Raw genomic sequence first — 6000 nt, forward strand, 5'->3', positions numbered from 1 at the left:
TTTCTGTGGTATCTACCTACACAAATGGGAAATAGGAGTCTTCCTTTGTATGTGTATGAACGTATACAGATATGTTAGTGACATAGTAACGAATACTCAGGGAGATGATTCAGACCATGATTCTGAGTTGATATCAAGTGGAATTTCCTGTCAAAAATTCATGATTTTTTTTATGTTTTTTTTTTTAAATTATTTTCCTAACCATACTTTTGCGACACGTGCATATCAGATTAGATCATAAAATAGCGACACTTTGTGTCCTTAGAATAGATTTAAGTGCTTATTAACTCTGAATCGGTGTGCGTGTATGAAACGATTGATGAATATGTAGAAACAAGAGTAAATTGAATTCCATAGAGACTATGGAATTACAACTTACCCGGGTGAGAAACAGACGTGAGTTTTTGTATGTATGTATGTATAATAGTTTATACCATCTAAAACCGCTCTGAATAAAACAAACACTGATTTGTGGCTGATGCACATTTCTCTCTATAAAACTGTATTTAGCATTAATTTCACCACTACTCACAACTGTGTTCCACACTAAATAAACTCTAAATGACGTAAAAGAGAATAATACTGCAACAAGAAAGGCGTAGGAACGTTTTCTTTTTGGATATAGTTACGTACCTACTCTATGAGTAAAACCGAGCGCTCTGTTTAACAAAGGTGCAGCCACAACCATGTTAGAAAGTAATTCTTAAAAAAGGAAGATCTCGAGAACTTTATACAATTTCTGGGACAAACTACGTATAGAGAGAAAAAAAATGGAGGTCTGAACAAAATCTTTAAGCATTTACAATACAATACAAAAATTATTTATAGCAAGAAATTGCAACCAAACAACCTTGAAATAACACTTTTCCCACTAGTTAACTGTTACAGTTCTATACTTTTGTATTACTGTATTTATTACAAACTTTTCCGCCCAGTATTGCGAAAGTTGATGGTAGCCCTACCATCAGGGCTGGCAGTGGAAGACCTAGAAGGACTTACATTGACCAAATTGGAGATGTCCTTAGAAAAGGTTTAGTACGATCGACTCTGAAGCGGCGTGCGTGTATGAAGCGACTGATGAATGTGGAGGAAGCAAGAGAAGTGTGTCAGGATCGAAGCAAATGGAATTCGCTTGAGTTTATGTATGTATGTGTATTCCGCCCAGTCTAGCTGTTACATTTAAATTCAACATAAATTCTCAAACAGATTTCTTACAACTTTACATAGGCATAAACTGCTATAATTCCATTTAAACATACCTTTGGTATCGTTTTATTATTCAGGCACGTTGCGAATTTCTTATGAGGTGTGTGAACATGAATGGAAGGTCCCTCGTTGTAACGAAACAACCGAGAAATGAAATTTTGAAATTTGTAGCAGGTGCCGAATAGAGTACCTAGTAGGGTTGTGAGCTTATTCGCATTCGCTCAATGCGAATGTTTTAATAAAGTGCGGAATTCGCACTGCTGGATTGGGAGTGAAGAAAAAACATGGAGAGAATTTAGCTGCATTTCGGGTGATTGAAAGGAGGTATGTGTCCATCACTTTTATAGGCTGTTTATGTTATGTTTATACGTTCAACTGTTTTTCTTCCCGAACCTGTCTTAAAATTTGACTAAAAGAGTATAATTTCTCCGATATTCAGTCATAGAAATCACGTGCGGCGCGTAGTTCACGCGCGTGCAGCGCACAAGCTACCTGCGAACGGATCGCAAATAATTTCCCACTGGTGGCAACCATAGTGTCTTAGTGTAATAAGGCCATTAAGCCATTCATAAATAATATATTATAAATTCAAATTCAAAAATATCTTTATTCAGTAGGTAACATAGTTACGGTCACGAGCATTAATATGTATACACATTGGTACCATGTCACATTAACTTTTTTGACAGATTGAACTGTAAGTCTCACTAAATGTCAGATAAGTTAGTGCGACAGAGTCCTAAAGTGGGTACATTATATTGCTCATGACTGTACATGCAAGCAGTTCGCGAGTCTATCGCAAATAAGCGCATTCATTGAGTCTAGACGGAGCCTTATGAACTAAGTACTTTATTTCTGTCACAAGGTGATATTTGACACCTTGTTATGACACCAGCCTGTCGATTTTCACCCCTTTACGTTGATTTTTATGGATTTGACACATCTGGGAAGATTGACAGCTTTACACGTACTTTCTATGCTTGCTATTTACTCACAGTCCATCAGACGAGATTTTAGCGTATACATACATACATACATACATAAACTCACGCCCGTAATCCCAAATGGGGTGGGCAGAGCCACAAGTAATCAAAGACAACTTGCAGCCACTGTTGATACGAAGTCCTAAGATGGATATGATGAACCTTACGGTGATAAGGGATCAGCCTATCGCCCATAACATTAGTCCATCATGTTAGAGGACGCAATCCTTCTGTCGGTTTTTACGACATGCCCGGGAAGACAAGCAGCAAGACGGGAAGATTTTAGCGTATACTGTATTAAATACTGTCCAATATCTCACAATCGTAATGGTACCAACACTACCTTCGATGTAATATATTAGCTCTCTCTCGCTCTATACAGGCGTGCAGAATTGAAATAGATAGCTAATTTTAACAGAGGCGACAATATTTTATATACGGACCGTCTCCCGCACGGAAAGTATTTCAAATACTTACTCGATATATTTCCTCGCTCTTTCTCTCGTATTCATTTTAATTTAAAATAAATTACTATTGTATTCCAGTGGTTTCACACCATTTTATCTTTTAAAATAAGTTTAGGGACATGTGTGCCGTATGCATCCGGAAAAGTGGGCCAAAATTACATCTGATTGGACCTTAGAAGGTCGTTGACGTCGAGAGAGACCGCGATGATGATGGAGAGACGAGCTAGACGCATTCCAGAACACCTAGCAGAACGATGTCCAAGACAGAGGGGTTGGAAAGAGAAGGGGAGGGACATTAATTAGGCAACAGAAAAGATTTTATGGCCTGTCTATAGCAGCAAAGGCTGTCAGAGATAGTTAATTTTCGGAGGCGATGTGGCGTTATTATTACATTCTAAACATCCTAAGGAATCGAATATGAAGGATTATCGATCTACCCCCGGAACTCATTTCTAAATCATAATAACCTTTCGTGTAACTTAAAGTTTCACTTTAAGTTTGGATTCAATTCAAAGTCAGTCTAAGTTTATTTCCGTTTGTTTATCATCATGAAGATATTTAAAATTACTTATTCATCTTTTAGGGCTCTGTCTCACTAGGACACCATGATGGCGCCACCACCACTGTTGCTCAACAGTAAAAATGTATGAAGTTGTATGAAGGTTCCGCAACAAATTTGTTGCCGGCAACCGAATCCCAAATAATTTCCCACTGGTGGCAACCATAGTGTCCTAGTGTAATAGGGCCATTAAGCCATTCATAAATAATATATTTTTATAAATTCAAATTCAAAAATATCTTTATTCAGTAGGTAACATACTTAGTTTACACTTTGAATCGTCAATTTTACATAACGAACGTCTCATACGCCTAAAACTACTGCAGCTTCTCACAACCCGTATAGCCGGGGAAAAGAAGCTGCAAGAAAAACCTCGGCACAGGGCCCTAGACGTTCTTTAAAAAAAACATAAAATATTGTTATACAATTGAGTTATTCAGCTGTCTAATATAATCGAAACTTACTTAAACTATGATGTGAGTTCGTGTTTATTGTCTTGTATTTAGCATTTTGTAAATAAATATTAAATTATCTAACTTTTAGAAACAAACAGAATACTTTGTTGGAAAAGACTCGTGTAAATAAACTTTAGGTAAATTAATAACGACAGATTACTTTTACACAGTCTACACTGATAATTATATTATATAAAGCTACAAACCCATGTACTGACTGACTCACTGACTCACTGACTCACTGACAGGGTTGTTCTCCCAGAAGGAGCGTCGGGGGGTAAAAATGATGTATGGGAGGTGTGATCGGGACCTCCCGGTGAGTATGGGAAAACTTGCAGATCTTGGAAAACTGCTCCGCATGAGGGAGACACCCTACAGTCTGGCGAAACTATCGCACCTGGAACGATTCTTTTTTCACGAAACCTATTTAAATCTTGGTCAAATTCTATTGTGGGTGAAAAAAAATCAAAATGGCGGAAAAACAAGATGGCCGCCATACAAAATTTTGTTTTTTCAGAAAATGCATCGGGAGTAAAAACTGTGTATGGAGATGTAATCGGAACGTCTTGTGGAGTATGAAAACACTTCTCTATCTTCAAAATCTGCTCCGCATCAGGGAGACACCCTACGGCCTGGCAAAACTATAAAACCTGGAGCAATTTTTCTTTCGCGAAACATATTTAAATCTTGGTCAAATCCAATCCCTGGTGAAAAAAAACCAAAATGGCGGAAAAACAAGATGGCCGCCATACAAAATTTTCGTTTTTCCTGAAAATGCCTCGAGGGTAAAAATGATGTATAGGGATGTGATCGGATCGTCATGTTGAGTATGGAAGTACTTCTCGATCTTTGAAATCTGCTCCGCATCAGGGAGACACCCTACGGCCTGGCAAAACTATAAAACCTGAATCAATTTTTTTTTCGGGTAATTTATTTAAATCTTGGTCAAATTTAATCGCCGGTGAAAAAAAATCAAAATGGCGGAAAATCAAGATGGCCGCCATACAAATTTTTCAATTTTCCTGAAAATGACTTGGGGGTAAAAATGATGTATAGGGGTGTAATCGGAACGTCATGTCGAGTATAAAAATACTTCTCGATCTTTGAAATCTGCTCCGCATCAGGGAGACACCCTACGGCCTGGCAAAACTATAAAACCTAGAGCAATAATTTTTTCACGAAACCTATTTAAATCTTGGTCAAATTCAATCCCCGGTGAAAAAACCAAAATGGCGGAAAAACAAGATGGCCGCCATACAAAATTTTCGTTTTTTCCCGAAAATGCCTCGGGGGTAAAAATGATGTATAAGAGATGTGATAAAAACCTCAAGTTGAGTATGGAAATACTGCTCGATCTTGAAAATCTGCTCCGCATCAGGGAAGCATCCTACGGCCTGGCGAAACTATCGCACCTGGAACTTTTTATTTCCACGAAACCTATTTAAATCTTGGTCAAATTTTATCGCCGGTGAAAAAAAACAAAATGGCGGGAAAACAAGATGGCCGCCATACAAATTTTTTTTCCTAGAAAATTCCTCAAGGTCAAAAAATATGTATAGGGTGTGATCGGAACGTCATCTTGGAAAACTGCTCCGCATCAGGGAGACACCCCACGGCCTCGCAAAACTATAGCACCTAGAACTTTTTTGATTTCACGAGACCTATTTAAGTCTTGGTCAAATTCTATAAAAACAATATGGCCGCCGTACAAAGCTTCAAACTAATACAGGACACGCGAGCAGCTTGCTGCGAGCGAACCACGCGACATCTAGTTATATTATATAAAGCTACAAACCCACTGACTGACTGACTGACTCACTGACTCACTGACAGGGTTGTTCTCCCAGAAGGAGCGTCGTGGGGTAAAAATGATGTATGGGGGATGTCATCAAAATCTTCCGATGAGTATGGGAAAACTTCCAGATCTTGGAAAACTGCTCCGCATCAGGGAGAGACCCTACGGCCTGGCGCAACTATCGCACCTGGAATGATTCTTTTTTCACAAAACCTATTTAAATCTTGGTCAAATTCAATTTCTGGTGGAAAAAAATCAAAATGGCGGAAAAACAAGATGGCCGCCATACAAAATTTTGTTTTTTTCAAAAAATGTCTCGGGGGTAAAAACTGTGAATGGGGGTGTAATCGGAAGGTATTGTTGAGTATGGAAATATTGCTCGATCTTGTAAATCTGCTCCGCATCAGGGAGACACCCTACGGCCTGGCAAAACTATCGCACCTGGAACTTTTCTGTTTTCACGAAACCTATTTAAATCTTGGTCAAATCCAATCCCCGCTGAAAAAAAAACAAAATGGCGAAAAAACAAGATGGC

This window comes from Pectinophora gossypiella, unplaced genomic scaffold, assembly GCF_024362695.1.
Source record: "Pectinophora gossypiella unplaced genomic scaffold, ilPecGoss1.1 Pgos_109, whole genome shotgun sequence".
NCBI classification, from domain to species: domain Eukaryota; kingdom Metazoa; phylum Arthropoda; class Insecta; order Lepidoptera; family Gelechiidae; genus Pectinophora; species Pectinophora gossypiella.